Raw genomic sequence first — 18,691 nt, 5'->3', positions numbered from 1 at the left:
TACCTGCTGTGATAGCTCTGGCTGACAAGTAGCGAGCAGAGGGGACGTGTAATTTCTGTCCTTCATATGGAAATGCTAGTGGGAGACCGTCCAGAGGCCCCTCTCTCTTCTGGCCTAGTGGCCTGCAAGTGCCCTGCGCAGGCCTGCTTTGCTTGGAGCGAGCCCTGAGTGCAATCTCCGGTTGACCTGTGTGGGACTTAGAGCCCGAATGAGCAATTAGCTTTTGCTGTTTTAAGCCTCTGAACGTTGAGGATACAGGTTAGTGCAGCAGAGCATTGATGCTCCTGAGTGATGCAGCCTGCAAGGCAAACATTTCAATCACACCCCGGGTTGATTGGGAGGGTCTGCCTGGAGGCTTGAGGGGCCCCACATTCCTGATGTCCCATCTGGGCTCCTGAGGAAAGTGTGCTCTGATGGATTGGTGATGTCGGCCACGCTGGCAGGTGGGACTTGGGTGCTCTGGGACCATGTGCCTCCTTCCTGACCGGGTTCTTCCTCCGGCCCATCCTGAGGGCTGCCCCCAGGCGGAGCCCCTCCTAAACTTCTCCCCTCAGCTGCACCGCTTTATGCAGCTGTAGTTTCTCTTTCATGGCTTAGACTCCTCTACCTGGCTTTTAGGGTCCTCAAAATTCAGGTGCTAACTCACCCTCCCAGGATTTCCAGATGTTTTCTTTCTGTTCTAGACTCAAGGAGCTCCTCATTGCCCTGGAGTGAGCCGCCCAGCTTCCCTGCTCCTGGCCAGGATCACAGGCCTCCTCCTCCCACTCCTCCTTCCCCCTCCTCACCCCCCACCCTGTGGTCATCCCTCAGGTTGGGCTTTCAGAGCACTTCCTTCTCAGCCCACAGGGACCTGCCTCCTGGACCCAGACCACCCAGTGCCCGCAAGCGATCAATCTTTCAATTGTCTGGTTTTACTATCTTTGACTTCATTCCTCCCTGCTATCTAACATTCCTCGTGTTGGAGTCTTGACTCCCAAATTCAGTTCGACAGTCGAGGAATGGCCTTGGTGTTGCAATTCCTCACCCTGGTGTCTACACGATAACAGGCATTTGAGAAAGAAGTTGTCATAGAACTGGTTGGATCCCTGGTGCTGGGCTAGGGAGCGGAAGGCGAAAACCAGAGCAAAGTCTCTGAGGACCTCTCTGTCCCTGGCTCTCACAGCCCAGTGCACCTGCCTCTCCCCCTCCCAGGCCGGACTTTCCACCCACAGCTAGCACAGTCCAGGCGCACATCCAGTCCCCAAAGTGTCACACTTTTGAATCCAAAGATAGCAGCTGAAGCAGTCCAGCTCCGGGCACTGTTGTGATCAACTCTGGAGGAAGAGAAGGACAGGATGTCCAGGCAGCGGGCCTGCTTTGGGAGCTACGCTTCCCAGGTGAAGTGAGGTTTCAGCTGATCTGGAAGGAAGCGTGTCAGGAATGAGCCTGGTGGACAGAGGAGTGTGCTGTGGAAGCCCCAGCCTACATAGAGCCCCAGCCCCTGGAGACTTCACCAGGTGTGAGCAGGAGCACTGGAGAAGGTTTAAGACCTCCACTCCCCAAGGGCAGACCTGGTGGCTCAAGAGGTTTAGTGCTGCCTTCAACCCAGGGTGTGATCCTGAAGACCTGGGGTCGAGTCCCGTGTTGGGCTCCCTGCATGGAGCCTGCTTCTCCCTCTGCCTGTGTCTCTGCCTCTCTCTCTCTCTCTCTCTCTCCCCGCCCCCCCGCCGTCTCTCAGAAATAAATAAATAAAATCTTAAAAAAATGACCCTCCAAAAAAGAAACCCCAAAACTCTAAAAATACCCAAATCCAGAACCATAATCCACTAGCTACAACTGTTCCTGTGTGTGAGCCTACATCCCAAGGAGACGCCTTTGCAGGGCACGTAGGCTTTTTCACCTGCAGTTTTTCCCAGTGCTTATTGCTCTGTTTCTTCTTCTCTCCTGGAGGCCTTAGGCTGACACCGTCCCCCACCCTCTCACTGTTGCATTCACCACCTCCGCTCCCCAGGCTGGCCTGAGTGAAGGAGATCGTTTTGTACGCAGAAACCCTCTGTAAAAAGTTGTGAGCGCTCCTGAACAGACAGATCCTGCAACAGGCAAGTAGAGCCCCACTGACCTGGGTGGGGGGGTAGTCTCCCTTCCCCCAGGCTCCCAGTATGACTGGCCTCCCGCTCCCCGCAGGTACCAGACGTGAGAATAACAGGCTTGGGAGTTTACTCAGAGTTTGTAGGCAGCCTGGCACATGCCTCCATCACAGGTGGCAGCGTAAATTGGCCTTTCGGGAAAAACTCTGTCAGGAGTCATGAAAGCCTCACGGTGACCTTGTGTCCCTATTTAAGGAATGTATTGCAAAGACATGCGCCAGGAGGGAAGGCGCTGGTTTGCAGGGAGGCGGGTTTTTGAAGCCGGGCACCTTTAGGAGCAAAATTGCAAACAAAGTGGCGCCCAGGGATACATGGTATTTGGGCACCACTGAGTCTTTTCCCAGGCATCTGAGGGATCAGAAGAGGTGTTCACTTTAAAGAGAGCATGACAGTCACATATGGCATTGTGTCCTTCTGGAGTATGGGAAGTTACAGGAAGAGAGCAGCTCCTTTGTTGGAAAAAGGAAGATTTGCCCCCTTGGAGGCATAACAGGCAAGTTAGGATGTTTTCCTCCTCTTGCCTCTTCTCTTTTTGGTGACCTACCTCATCTAGCTAAAAATGCATTCCTTGCCACGACAGAAAAGAAAAAGAAAGACATGTGGATTTGGAGGGCCATGGGGGGCCAAGGAGTGGACTCGAAAACACAGCCTGGACTGCTGCCTGTCTCAGGCTCGTGCCCGGACATCTCGGGCACCTGCGGGGAGGGGTCCGAAGGCCCCGTGTGCTGCACCCAACGAGGTGAGGTGCACCCAGTGAGGCTGAGGTGCGCTGTGGAGCTCCTGGCCCGGCATCGGGCCTGAGCCTGAGCTCCCTGGAGGATATGCCCCCAACCGCCCAAGTGGGCCAAGCAGTGTCACTCATCATTGTGCTTTTTGTCCTGCCTGCGTCCTGTCTCTTCTACACCTCGTCAGAAGGGTGCCAGCTGGGTAAGGTCCTAATCCCCATTTTACAGGCGAGAAAGCAGAGTCCTTGGTTGCCATCCAGTTGCTGCATTCCATACCTCGGCTCCGCCCATGTCTCCTCTGTAGGGCATTTTTTGGTATTTGGTATCTACTTTTGCAATGGGGAAACTGAGGCCATAAGTTACTTGCCAGTAGGCCCACAGCTGGTAACAATCAATCACGGGAACATTTATAGCTGGGTTTTCTGACTCCAGATGGGTTGCAATTCTTTTCGTTTAAGTTGTTATGAAAGCCTCCTCTGCTGGCCTCTGCAAGACCCCTGTCTTTCTTCCTGCCGGGTTTTGCCCTGTTCGTTCCCTTTGCTCCTCACAGGCATCCAATCTGGTGGGTTTGCTGTGTGCCACCCATGGGGACCTACTGCAGGGCTGTGATTGGGTATCTTTTCACTTGGACGAACGGGGTTCTGCTAGAGAACTCTGCTCCCTGTCCCTTTACTCGGTTCTATCTTCTTTAGATCCAGTCTTGGTGCACAGCGTACGGGTAGCTCACCGGAGGGGCCGCATCTGGCCTTCCCTTGCCTCGGGTCTTGCCCTCTCCGCTTCTCTGGTCCCTGGAGGTGGACACTAGGGAAGCCCAGCCAAGTTCTGTGAAGACACCTCACACCTGTGCCCGTGGGGACTGTGGGAGAGTTTCTCTGGTATGGACTCAGGGCGGCGATGGATGGATGAGTCATTAGGTGTGCTCATATTTAATTTCACAAGTACTGCCAGATTGTTTTCCAGAATGACTGGACCAGTTTACACTTCCACCGGTGCAGTGTTCAGGGGTTTCTGTTTCCCGTGTCCTCCCCAGCACCTGCTATTGTCAGATGTCTCGGAAAGCAACCATTTGGTGGCTCGGGCACGTCAGCACAGTGGATCCGCAGCTCTGAGATGCTCTTTCCTGCTACAGACTTCACCTTATCACAGCAGCATTCCAAGGGGGAAGAATGTCCAACGGGAAAAGGGGTTCCTTCTTACCGCACCTCTCTTATCTTCTATTAGGGAATAAAATTTCTTCCAGCAATCCCCAGTAGACTTCTCCTCATGTCCCACTGGCCCTATGGGGCCAGGAGTCATCCCTAGGCCGTTCCCTGACAGAGACCGCAGGATCGCCGTGGCCTCCACGTGCCTCTTCTGAGTGCCTGAACAGAACTGGGAAGAGGGGCTCCTGGGTGGCTCAGATGGTTAAGTGTCTGGGCTCAGGTCATGATCTCCGGGTCCTGGGATCGAGCCCCACATCGGGCTCCCGGCTCACTGGGGAGTCTGCTCCTCCCTCTCCCTCTGCCTCTCCCCCTGCTTATGCACTCTCTCCCTCTCTGTATCTCTTGGTCTCAAATGAATAAATAAAATCTTAAAAAAAAAAAAAAAAGAACTGGGAATAGCTGAATAAGGAGGGAGAGACGTGGCTGACTGTTGTTCAGCCAGCAGTGGACTCTCCTTCCACACCAGATCTTTAATTTTGCCAATTTTTTGAGTCATGCTGCCTCTTCCATACATTCTATTCATCCCCCCCGCCCCCCAATTCTTTGCAGTTAGCCAATTGCAGAGGATTTCTAAAGCAACGAGTCGACCAGCACATGGCCATCGCCTTGGGGATTGATTGGTCCAGCTCCTTTTTTTTTAAGGATTTATTTATTTATATATTTATGATAGAGAGAGAGAGAGGCGGAGACACAGGCAGAGGGAGAAGCAGGCTCCGTGCAGGGAGCCCGACGTGGGACTCGATCCTGGGTCTCCAGGATCACACCCTGGGCCAAAGGCAGGCGCCAAACCGCTGAGCCACCCAGGGATCCCCTCAGCTTCTTTTGGAATCTACCGTTCTTCTGGCCAGGCAGTGTCAGACCTCCTGTCCCAGCTGCCCTAATTTAGGTCTTGGTGTGGGCTCCCCAGGGAAGAGGTCACTATGGAGATTCCAGGGTGGAGCACCCAAGTAGCTGCCTCTCCTGTGCTTCCAAGGCACAATGCCAGCTGAGGGCAGGTGGGGAAGAGCACCTGTCAGGGAGAAGTGCCCTGTAGGCAGCAGCTTCTCATGAGCCACACGCAGACTATAGTAACCCTTGTGGTTCCACCTAACCAAAGAAATTAATCTCTAAGTGATACCTAATGGTACGATTTAGTGAGTACACATTCTGTGTCAGATGACCCAATGAGCACTTTCTTTTTTTTTTCCCAATGAGCACTTTAATCTCACGATCTCACATAGCGCTGCAGTCAGACCACCTGCAGCACGCCTGTTCTGACATTGGTTAGCTGTGTGGCCTTCAGCACATTACTTCACCTCTCTGTGTCTCCATTTTCGCATTTGTACACGGAGAATAACAATAGTGTGTTACAAGCACTTGATGAGTCAAGAAATACACCACGCTGACTTAGAATGACACTGGCTTGGACATATAGTTCACACGTGATAAATATTAGCTGGTGCCGTTGCCATTTCTAAAAGTGAAGAAACCAGAGGCTCAAGAGAGATCAACTTTCCAAATGTCAGACAGCTATGAGTAACAAGGGCAGAATTTTTTTTTTTTTTTTTTTTTTAAGGACACAATTTGACCCGAGTTTCTGACTTGAAAGCTGGCTTTTTATGCATCCAACTATACATCATCCCTAGTAGCTCCATGGTCAAAGGAACATTGCCATTATTCTCCTTATCAGTAGAATATAAAGTTTTAGCTGAAGAGGCAGTGATGTTTTTTTGTAAAGAAACAGTCTCAAAAGAAAAAAAGAAAAAAAAAAAGGAAAAAAAAGAAACAGTGTCTAACCACCAACCTTAAAGATAGAGTGTAATGATTCTAGCACCTGGGGGATGTGCAGGCCATTGCTGGAAGGTGGCTGGGGAGACAGGGATGCTGGGATGTGAAAGAAGCCTGTGCCCTGAGACAGGAAAGGTACATCATTTCATTCCTGGTTCTGCCACAAAACCTTACTGGGCCTCAGTCTCTTCATTATTTATTTATTTATTTATTTATTTATTTATTTATTTATTTATGATTTTATTTATTTATTCATGAGAGACACACACAGAGAGAGAGGCAGAGACACAGGCAGAGGGAGAAGCAGGCTCCACGCAGGGAGCCTGATGTGGGATTTGATCCTGGGACTCCAGGATCACGCCCTGGGCTGAAGGCAGAACTAAGCTGCTGAGCCACCCAGGGATCCCCTCTTCATCTTCAAATCAGGTTTCTATTATATTTCCTCCCAGTAAGGATTTAGGAAGCAGTTTACAAATTGAGCGTAGTCAGTGCTGCTAATTCCAGAATTAGGATTTGACATGTCACCTCATATTTTGTCTCTTTTCTCAATTCTCACGTACCCACACTCACACAAAATGTTAAGCGTTGTGCCCCCCAACTCCAGGTAGTCATGGGAAGTCCCTGGAAACCAGGGCTTTAGTATCTTCTAGAAGAAATTTTTTTTCCTTGCCTGACTAAGCCAAATGACCTGGAGTCAGGAGCCACTGGGATTTGGGGAGGGTGGGATAGCTCTAGTGTCTTATCGGTCAGGGCAGGAGGGCAAATAAATAAGGTAGCTCTCTGCCAGGCGAGATGTACCCTTGCCAGATTTCTCCGTGAGAACATTTTCAGGTATAGGTGTGCTGGGTGTGAGGGACCAAGCACGTGGTCTGAATAAAGGATCATAGGCTCAGCAGTGTGGCTTTTTAAGCAAAAATGATGGCTTCATGGTCTGAATATCCCGGGAGGGCTTTTAAACCTAACCCTGCATAGGAAGAGGCTCAACTCTCTTTTATTTTTATTTATTTTATTTCAATGTCCCTTCCTCTCTTTCCTTCTTTCTTTGTCATCGTCCTTCTCTTCCTACTTCAATTTCCAGTTCCGGGGATCCCGGGGTTGCTCAGCGGTTTAGTGCCTGCCTTCAGCCCAGGGTGTGATCCTGGAGTCCCGGGATCGAGTCCCACGTCGGGCTCCTTGCATGGAGCCTGCTTCTCCCTCTGCCTGTGTCCCTGCCTCTCTCTCTCTCTTTCTCTCTCTATGTCTATCATAAATAAATAAGTAAATCTTCAAAAAAATTGTTTTCCAGTTCCCCAGCCAATAGGTTTCCCTTCGGGGGAGTCAGTCTACGTCAGAAGAGTCTTACCTGTGATTCCAGATGGTCTACGCGTAAACCACAAAATCCCTGCATGTGTATGACATTTCTTTCCCTACTGTGTGAGGTTGTTGTGTCTTAGAGCACATGAGCACCGTGATTTAAGCCACAGTCAAGAAGGTGCTTTGTTTCCGACCCGCTTCTCCTGAGTTTCCAGGCCACGATTTCCACTTGCCACTTACTAGCTGTTGCCATTGTCTCCTCTGCCCTGAGGGCCTATTCTTGGACACACGTGATGACATGGGGTTTTGTGATGACACAGCTGCGGATCCCAGGGTGGTCCAGCCCCGTTGGTGGAGAATCCTTCATTTCAGGAGGCCCTGGGTTCTGCCTTGATTTCCCTTTCTGCAGACAGGAAGCAGGATGGTCTCCAGAAATGTGCCTACCACACGTGGCTCTCTGGGGCCCTCTGCTTCTCTCCCAGGGGCAGCTTTTAGATCACATTCTGTTGACTCGGTCACCTGGTGCAGAACCACATACCTGAAAGATGGCCAAAGCCATTGCTCCTCAAATTTGAGCCACACACAGATCTCCAGGGAACCCTTGTTCAGTTGACCTGTGTGGGGCTGAGATCCTGCATTAATGGTGAGCTCCCAGGTGCTGCTGATGCCACCGGCCCACACAGTGACCCATTTGGAATAGCAGGGAAATACCAAGTCCTCCTTCGACCCCTGTTCAGACCCCTTGCAGTACCAGGTACTATCTGGAGCACCACATCGCGTGGACTCCAGCTCTGTCATCACTGGTTAGCTATTCAGTAGACATTATTGCCTTTCATCTTTCTGACTACCCAGAGGGTATGGGAATATATATATTTTAGGTGAGAGAACTGCTCAGAGATGTTAAATAACTCAGCAGAGGTCACACAGCTAAGTGACAGAGAGGAACGACCCAAGTGGTGAAGGTCATCTTCCATCACTGCTGTCCTCCATGAGCCTGTGTCTGGAATGGGATGCGTCTTTGCGTTAAAGAACAGGTTGGATGGTGAGTGTCATTTTCTCTTCTCTCCCTGCCTTTATCTCTGATATTTTACGCCTGGCTTCTTATTTTCAGGAGACTAGAAGACACTTGACAGAGGTAACACTGACCCAGAGAGAATTGAACTTGTGCCCAGTGACTAGAAGACACATGAAGCTGGAAAAAGGAGCCTAGAAGACCGCCATGTTTCCCCCCTAGAGGGGAACGCCCACCCACTCCTACCCCTCGCCCGTAACACATGATACATTTAGCAGCGATTTGGTCACTGCTGAGCTATCTTCATTTAATGTGGTTTTGACAGAATAGTTGGCCTGGAAATTTTATTTTCAATTAAACTTCCTTGTTGAACTGCTTTGGTTTTGAAAGGATTCCATTAGGATGGATAATTATATAGCAGTTGCTTCAAGGAGATATTTGCACTCAATTTCCGCTCGTAGGTGATTCAAATCAAATGCTTTTTCTTTTCCTCCCCAGAGCTGTTTCTGACCATCTTCCTCATACTACAGGCTTCTCATGAGGTATTTTTGGAAATCCAAATCAAAACAGCAATTTTGGCGGAGGCCATTTCTAGCCTGGCAGAGAAGCCGTATGTACCGATAAAAACAGCCAAAGAGTTGGTACTTTTAAAAAGCACCAAAATCATCTCCCTTCCTGGGGGCTAAATTTGGGGAACCACAGACTATCCTTTGTACTATCATATATTTCTTTGTGAACTCTAAAGTCAAAGACAATTGAAATTCCTTTAAAAATACCAAAGTTTTGGGGGGTCCGGGTAGCTCAGTCAGTTGAGCGTCTGACTCTTGGTTTTGGCTCAGGTCGTGATCTCAGGGTCGTGGGATCAAGCCCTGCCTTCAGCTCCACACTCAGCGTGGAGTCTGCTTGGAAAGCTCCCTCTCCCTCTTCCCCTCCCCCCGCTCATGTACTCTCTCTCTTAAATAAAAAGAAAGTCTTTTTCAAAAATTAAAAAATTAAAAAAAAAATCAAAGTTTTGTCCAGTTGCAAAATATTGTCATCATCCTTTTGTTCAAGATGGCAGGCCTTGACAGAATTTTACCGAGGAATGTTTTTGCCTCTGGATCTCCCATGAAACACAGAAATCCCTTTAGTTTCCCACACTGTACTGTTTCCTTCCTTCCCCAGAGCACACGTGACCTACCTGATTACATGACCCAAGCAGGCAAACCTTCCTCTCACTCTTTAGCAGTACATGCAAATAGTAGGACGGACACATAGATAAATGAATAAAATCCTATTTTGCTCTTTTTTGAAAAAAAAAATCATTTAGTACATAACTAGTAAATGTTTTCACCTTGAAAAAAAGAAAACTTTCCAAATAAAGCTCAAGTTCTTTTCAACCACTGGGTCCCTATCCTTGTTTCTTCAACTCTGCTTGGGTTATTACTTTAGAGCCCATCCTTGTAGACCTTTCTAATGTAAGTATGTGCGTGACATAGTAACACACGTGGTACTGTTCTTGGAGACCTTTGATATACCCTGGAGTGCTATCCAGGTCAGCTGCCTTACTCTTTGTAACTACCACCTAGCTTTATTACACTGTGTGGAAATACCTTTTATTTGGATCAAATACATGAATTCTGTATCTGTGTTCGTTCTCCTAGTAGTCCAGGATCCCTTCTCATGCATATGTTGAGAAATTAGCCATGTCCAAGACTATCTTTTGGTAGCTACGAGGCATTTCATGAAAATCAGCCAGCTGCCTTGGAGATTACCCCAAACCAGTAGACAGAATCATGTGAAATGCTAAGGATTGCCAGACGGACTTGAATGCCCTTGTCTGCAGAAGCTAGGGAAGTGCACTGTGTGTGGGGAATTCCACAGGTTTGCATAGTGAGTGATGTTAGACACAGTGTTGGCTCTGTTCATAGCCAGATGAATTTCCTTGGGCAGGTCATTTCCTCTCTGGGGACCTTTTTTCCTCATCCACACAATGGACTCAGGGTGCCTCTTCTAGCTATTAGACTCTGAATAATAATAGGGTTTATGCAATGCCCCAGGATCATATACAGAATGTATTAGCTTACTCTTCACAATGTGTCCAGATGGGAGGGGGCAGTTTTAGAAGACATTTTAACTTTAGCTGTAATTACTTAAATGTATTTGTAATATCTTAATTAAAATACATTTTAAAATTTTTAAATAGAGATATAACCCAAAGAGTTCCTCGGAATAGAAGTCACAAAGTCCAGAAGGTACCGCCTTTTTTTTTCTTACTCTTCTTTCTTATTACTTTATTATCAAATTAAAAGGTATTATTTTTTTTAATTTTTTATTTTTTTTGCTTTGCTTTGCTTTATGCAATCTTTTTGTTCTAAGTAAGGCAGCGTGGTATTGGGGAAAGAGGCTATGGACCTCTGAGCTCTACTTGCAGGCTTCTCTAGTTCCAGCTATGTGATCTTAGACAAGTCACTAACCTTCTCTGGATTCCCATCTGTTAATACTATGATTTCAAATTACCCAAACGTCCTCTAAAAAATATATTTTATAAAAACCCAAACAGTTGAAAACCACACACACTTGTGTTTCATCTGGCATTTCTGAGCCTTGTCACCTGCACATAGTTCATCTTGTGAATTGATGGGACACCCTAAAAGGCCGCCAAAACCCTGAAATCACCTTTCACATGAGAAGTGTGCAGCTGGTGAAGACCTTCAGTGGCTTCCTAGGGAGGCCCAGAGAAGGTTCTGTGCAACCATGATTCATAGAGAGACTTTCCCCCCTGAACCCTGAAACTTGTGTTGCTTTGAGATGCAGGACCACAAGTGTCACAGGGTCTGATTCACACACAGGCGGGTTTTCCTGGAGGTCCCAGTCAGGTTTCCCCACACGGGGCGAGAATTCTGGCCCCTGGCCTTGGCATTACACGGTGGTCTGAGATAGTGTGATTGTGCAGGTGAAAGGTCATGGTAAGTGGCTGTGAAAACTGGGTGGGTGTTGTAGCCCTACAGGGTTCCTGTGGCATTTGGCTACGCTGCGCCCCACACTTTTTCGTCCTCCTGTGGTGCTGCTGTTTCTGACATCTCTTGGGGTCAGTGTCCCCAGGATAAGCAGGTCTCTATGGGCTGAAGCCGGTCTGGGGTGCTCTCCCACCATGAGCTCCCGGGGCTGAGAACTGCACCTCTCCCCACATTGGCTTCCTGCCCTGCTCCATCTTTAAGAGATGAAAGGAGACCCAGCAGCAGGTGCTCAGTGGAGCTACCTTCCATCCCCTATCCCTTGAAAACAATTTATATTACAGGCTCTGAATTTGTAACAGTTTCCAAAAGCCTACCATAAACATTATTCCCTTTAACCAAAATGAAACAAAAAGGCAGCCCAGTGAAGGGAGAGAACACCATTGGCCTGATACATACCTGCAATTAGTGGGGACAGGGACTGATGGGTGCTCTCCATTTACCACCCTCACTCACTTCAACAGGTAACTTCCCCATCACACCCCTACCCCCATTTCAGTAAAATGCTTACAAACCTGCTTTGCATGGTTACAGATAAATGTAGAGCAAGCCACACTGTCTCTCCCTTATATTTGACTCTCTTCCAAGTGATCAATATAGTTTTAATTCATGGCCTGGAAACTTTAAGAATGAGTCAACCTGACCTATGATTCACAGATGCTTGATCTGAAATGCTTGATGTTGTGGGGGTGGGGTGGGAGGTAGAATCAGAAATAAATTTCCTGACCCTAAAAGTCAGCATAAGTGAAGAAGCATGGAGTGGAGGGAGTGGTGGTGGAGGAGGGTGGGCTGCAGAGGGAATAGTTAACATCTTGTCCTTTGGAGGGATGGTTCCTGCCCTGGGTGAGATGCACTGTGTTGGGAGAGCTTAGGGTGACCACATATCCGGGTGCTGAAAGAGTTCCAGTTTGTGCCTGTTTTTATATAGTCAGTGTGCTTTCCCACCATTAAAGGCGTCATAGTATGGAAATACGGGATTCTGGGGAGACTAGAAGTTTTTAAAGGTCAGAGGTCTTATTTTATTTATATGCATATCCCCAACTGCCTGGCCACTAGTAAACAGTTAGTAAATATAGGCTTGCTGGGTACGTGAGTGAGAGAGTGAGTAAGATTCTTAACCTTCTCTCTTTTTAACCTTCTCTGTATTTCTGTTTCCCATACATCTTTATGTTTTCTGCCTCCCTTGGGTGACTAGACTGTGTTCTCAGTAGTATCTTTCTGACTAAGCAGGAGCTTCAGATGGCAGTTACTTTGGTTGAATGTATGCAAGGGGAGCTGTGTAGCCTTGTGACTTTCAATGAGTTACCCCAATGATTTACAATCTGTCCAAGTACTAAGAACACCTACTTCCCTGCAGTAAGCTGCTAAGAAATTGTAGCCAAACTGGAGCTGGTGCTATTGGTATTAGCTGTCTGGCTTTGCTACCATTCTTGTCATTTCCCCCCCTTAGCTAGAGGATTCACAGACCTTTAAAACACATATATTATACATACATATTTAATATATTATGAGAAATTGGGAAAAAATTAAAAACTATCCTATGACCTCATGACCCTCGATAGCATCAGAGCACATTATCAAGGTGCTATAAGCCATTTGTGTTGTTTTACACCAAGTTTTCACATAGTTATCTTAAGAAGCTCTTCATTTTCTCCCCATTGTCATTTTTCTGGAAGCATTGTCCATGTTTAGAACATTTCAACCACTACCATTTAATAATTTGCTTTTATTCATGTGTTTGCTAGTGAGCAACTCTGGGTTGCTTAGTCTTTTCCCTTCTATAAATGAGCTTTACCTTCTAGTATGTGCTGTATCTTAAGAGAATCTCAGAAGTGGAATCCTAAGATCAAGATATATGAAAGTTCTTAACCTATGTCTATCTACCTAGCAATATAGAGAGAAATATTTAAAATAATAGACTTTGGGTTTTCTTTTTAAGATTTTGTTTATTTATTCATGAGATAGAGAGAGAGAGAGAGAGAGAGAGGCAGAGACAGAGGGAGAAGCAGGCTCCATGCAGGGAGCCTGATGTGGGACTCGATCCCGGGTCCTCAGATCATGCCCTGGGGCCAAAGGCAGGCCCCAAACCACTGAGCCACCCAGGGATCCCCTAGACTTTGGTTTTTAGGGAAATTTTAGGTTTATTTAAAAAAAAAAGGAGAAGAAAATAGAGAGCTCCTATATACAAACCCCCTTCCCAACCATTTCCCATATTGTAAACATCTTGCATTTGTGTGATGCATTAGTTATAAGTTATGAAACATTAATAATACATTTTGATTTTTTAAAAGATTTATTTATTCACGAGAGATGCAGAGAGAGAGGCAGAGACACAGGCAGAGGAAGAAGCAGGCTCCCTGTGGGGAGCCCAATATAGGACTTGATCCCAGGACCCTGAGATCACGACCTAAGCCAAAGGCAGACGCTCAACCACTGAGCCGCCCCAGCGCCCCAATAATGCATTATGATTAACTAAAGTCCATACTCTGTATTCAGGGTCCACTCCTTCTGTTGTATAGTTCTGTGGATTTTTGACAAGGGCAAAATGTCCTTTACCCACCATTACATTATCACACAGAAGAGTCGCACCATCCTAAACATCCTCTGTATGCCACCTACTCATTGGTCCCTCCTACTTCCCAAACCCCTGGCAACTTCACTGATCTTTTACTGTCACCGTAGTTTTGCCTTTTCCAGAATGTCGTACGTTAGAATCACACAGTATGTAGTCCTTTCTGTGTGGCTTCTTTCACTTAGTTATATGCATTTAAGGCTTCCATGTCTTTGTAGGACTTGATAATTCATTTCTTTGTAGTGCTGAATAATATTCCATTGTCTGGATGCACCACAGTTTACTTATCTATTCACCTACTGAAGGACATCCATGTTTTAGCAACTAGAAATAAAGCCGGTGTCCATTTTGTGCAGGTTTTTGAGTAGAAAGAAGATTTCAACTCATTTGGGTAGACACCAGGAGTATGACTGCTGCATCACATGGTAAGACTATTTTTGCCTTGTAAGAAACTGCCAAAGCTTTATATTTTTTTTTTTTTACACTTATTCAGCTCTTTTAGTTATAATACCACTAACACATTAATACTCAAAATAACCCCTGAGTTGGAAGCTATTAGCTTCACCTTCTGGTTAACATCATCAAATTTTATTGCTGAAAGGAACTTTGAAGATCTCTGAACCCCTACACTTCCTGAGAGCAACACCTGCCTCCTCGTCACTGTACCTCTGGAGCCTCCATGGCACAATGTATGTAGTAGGTGCTCACTTAGTGCACAATCACTACACATTGACTACTGATAAAGGAAGAACCACCTCACTGTACAGATAAGAACGTGGAAGTGCAGAAAGGAGAAGCAGGTTGCTTCCAACTGATCAGCATTTTACTGATGGCAGAACCAAGGCTAGAAGCTAACTATTGTGCTTTGCAGATGGTGGACCCATATTTTGGGTGGTCAGGCCCTGGATCACTAAATTCAAGCAAGGGAAGCTTCCGGGCTCTTGAAACCATACTTAGTGTTATAATGAACACCCCCCTCCTCACTTTCAAGCCCACCCATTAGTCTGCACCACTACCATGCCACCCAGAGATGCTGAAAAAGTGTTTCATGTGGGTACAGGTGCATTGCGACTACAAAGCCTCATGGCATTAAAATAGCAACAGCAGCAATCAGTGACAATAATAATAAAGCCAAGAATTATCGATCGCTTACTATTGTCAGGCTTCTTACATACATTATTTCATTTACTCTCACAAGCACCTTTTGGTCAGGTAGGTATCATTGCTAGCCACAATTTAGAGATAAGAAGTTTGAGGCTTAGGGAGGCTGGGCAAATTTCCCACACCTCCACAACTATTAGTGATAAAGCCAAATGTGTGCCCATCCATTCTGGACTCCACTCAACAATGTACTATGCCATAGTTAAGAGCATGTGATTTAGAGTCAGGCGGACCTGGGTTAATATTCTGGGGCTACCATTTTACCAGCCATGAGATCTCAACCTCGTGACTTCTAGCTGTGATGTGCCCATGTAAAATGGGGGTAGTAACACCTACTGTGACAAATGCTATCTGTTGTTCCCTCAGTGGCCACTGTCTCCCCACTGCATAGAACCATGATAGGTTCAGGTAGTATGGAAAAGGCCCCAGATCTCAGGGAAGACAGGCTCCAATTCCAGCCTCATGAGATTAATCAAGATTGGTTCAAACCAGGTATGAAAATGACAGGCATGTTATCTAGTTTTGTCAGGGAGCGGTCCTCTTTCCAAATAAAAAGACAAAGTACCCCACAGGGGAAGCTTATTCTTATCTTCTTTTTCCTGCCAGGACCTAGGGTAAGATACCTGGAGGTATAGCAGCCATTTTGCAAACATGAGGTGACACGTCAACAGATTGAAATGCTGAAGCAGAAAAGATAGGAAAAGCCTAGATCTTTGATAGCACTGGTAGGCTGTCCCATCAGCCCAGGAGAGAAGACTATCTCCAGGCTTTCTGTTACTGAAACAATGCCTACTTCTTTAGGCCACTCTGAGTTGTCTTTTATTTGTAGCTGAAAACATGACCATCAAAGTACAGTCAGTGTTGGGCAGCTTAGTATGATCATTAAGAGCCCAATTTCCAGAGCCACAAGTCCCAGGTTCTAATCTCGGCTCTGCTCCTTACTAGCTATAGGACCTGGGCAAGTTACTTAGCTGCTCTGTGACTCACTGTGCTCATTGGAAAAAAGCTCAATAAATGTGTATTCAGTAATGAATGAAGGATCTAACAATTCTTACTATTACTATTATTATGAGCATTAAATGACTAAATGTTTCACACAATGATGAGAACACTGCCTGATACATAGTAAGTAGCTATGTCCCTGTTGCCAAAAAAAAAAAAAAAAGATGAAAGAAAGAAAAAGAAAGAAAGAAAGAAAGAAGAGAGAAGAAAGAAAGAAAGAAAGAAAGAAAGAAAGAAAGAAAGAAAGAAAGAAAGAAAGAAAGAAAATTAAAAGAAAAGTAGCCACTATTATAGGCGTGGATTTGCACCTTGATCTAATCATTTGGCCACTTGCGGTATTTAAAGAGCATCTTGACCCTTTCACCACTGAGACTCATGGAGCATGAAACTCCCCCTAAAGTCTGTCTCAAAGCAGCCACAGCAGTGGTTTCTTTTTGACAGAAAAGGCTGCTTAGAGAACCGGCTTGTGCAGGAGGAGGGGCTGCGGCTACCAAGTCGTGTCATGGAGTGACCAAAATACCCAAATACTTGCCCATGCAAATGGGTGTGCGTCTCCCTGATGGCCCTTTTAGAAGGATCTAGACTTTCTCAAACACCTTTCTAAAAGGGTCTTTCCAGACAGTGGCTTATTCTCTTGAATCGCAAACCTTTCTTTCATGGGGCAGGGGGGTGAGGTGGGGAGGCAGAGGCAATGCTTGCTTTCTGGGCCCTTCTCTGCCATGAGGACAAGACCCGTGGCCCAGTGCATGGATTCACTTGCCTCTCTCTCACTCCCCACTACGCATATTGCCACCCTCTCTGTAGGGATCAGATTTGAATTTGGGCAAGGGCTAAACATTTTTCGGAGACATATCGCTTGTGAAATTAAAAGATCAACTGGTAGATGCATCCATTAGCAAGTCCTGTGGTATCTTCCTTCCAGTGTATGCCCATTTCACCCCCTCCACCAGTGACAGTGCAGACAAGCCACCTCCACCTTCTGCCTGGACCACCTCAGGAGCCTGCCTCCTAACGGGCCTGGCTTCCGCCGTGCCCTCCCTTCTCTCTCAGCAGCCAGGGAGCTCTTTTCAAAATGTAAACCAGATCCTGGGATTCACCTGCTCAAAACCCTTTAGGGGAGTTCTACCTCACCTGGAATTAAATCCAAAGTTCCTCTTGGGCCCTGTAAGGCCCTCCCTTCCTTCGTTCTCTTCTTGCTCACCCTACTTTCCACACTGGCCTTCTTGCTAAAGACCAAACATACCTAAGCGCAGGCTGGCCTCAGGGCCTTAGCACGGAATGTTCCCCTTTTCTGGAACACTCTTTCCCCTGCATACCTGGCTCATTTCCTTACTGCATTCAGATCTCTGTTCTGATGTCAACTCCCTGAGAGACTGTCTCTGATCACCCTCCCCCAACACAGTCCCCTCCCCAACTTTCTGTCATTATCCCCACAGTTCTTACATCTTACTAATATTATTACAGATTTGGTGACTTTTTGCATGCCCCACCAGAATATAAGCCCTGTGAGGAAGGTGGCATTGTGTTGTTCATTCAGATATCCACAGACCCCAGAATTTTCTGCAACTTGTGCTCAGTGAATATTAAACTAGATAAAGCCTCTTTTGGAGGTAGAAGCAAGGTATGTCTGACAAAGTCCTAAGCCCAATGTCTCTTGTGAACCTGCTAAACTGGCCCTGAATCTACATCTCGGGAAGCTACTGACAGGTTCTGAGCAAGAGGAGCAACATCGGATCAGTGTTTAACACCCCAAAGCGAGTACTTTGAAAGTGAACGCACAGGTGACTGGATGATTCCACCTGCATTTGGCTAAAAACCCTCTTCATGACGTTTAGTTCTTGCTCTCCTTCCTGTGCTTCTGGGCACCAGACAAGCACTCTCACATATGGTATCTTTGCACCAGGCAGATAGATGATGGTTCTCATCTGTGATGATCTAAAAACAAAGTGGCCCCGGTTCTTTGACATTCTTTCCACTGAACGATGGGACTGATGTCCTTTCCTTGAGTCTCGGTGATGGTTTCAAGCAGTGGAGTCACAGAAGGTCATGCAGCTCCCTCCAGATTGCCTTGGGGTACTCTTGCTGAGGGAAGCACGGAGACCACAGTACGCGCTCTGGCCTGTGGTCTCAGCCAGCATCCCCACGGCACCCAGCGCTGTCCCACAGCCTCGCAAAGTGCCATGTTGGATGTTCAGCTTGTTTGCACTTTCAAATGACCGCAGCCCAGCTGACATCTGACTACAAGGGCATGAGAAACCCCAAGTGAGAACGGCCCAGCCCAGCCCTTCCCAAATTCCTGACCAAAAACTCATGAGTAACATAAAACGATTGTTGTTTTACGATGCTAAGTTTTGCAGTAATTCATCCTCAGCAATAGTAGCCAGAACCCCACCCTCACTCTTCCTCCTACGTACTAAGCAATCTTAGCACATTTTTCTTTCACACCCTGGGCATCAGATTTCTCATGTGTAAGTTAGGAGTGACGATCTATATTTATGTCGTCGTTGTTTAGAGCAGAAGCAAGTTTTATTTCAAACCTAGCATGGTTCCCAGCATAGACTGCATTTCCTCAAATCTGAGATGCTATCACACGACTCATTGTTATTTATGTGCCACTAAGAAGGGAACAAACGCCTTAATTAAACTACTGAACGCCACTCATAAGATGCATATGTATTTGGAGATGGTGAATTTCAAAAGATCTATTTCTTAGGACCTTTGATTTAAAGAATCACAATCATGGTACAGAGTTCGTGTGGATTGAGGGGAAGGTGTGAAGCCAATGTGCCTTTTTCTGAAAGTCTCCAATCTGCTGTCCTATTTTACACAATACAA

Source organism: Vulpes lagopus, chromosome 9 (assembly GCF_018345385.1).
Source record: "Vulpes lagopus strain Blue_001 chromosome 9, ASM1834538v1, whole genome shotgun sequence".
In the NCBI taxonomy this organism is placed as follows: Eukaryota; Metazoa; Chordata; class Mammalia; order Carnivora; family Canidae; genus Vulpes; species Vulpes lagopus.
Note: the sequence above shows the minus strand (reverse complement) of the source record.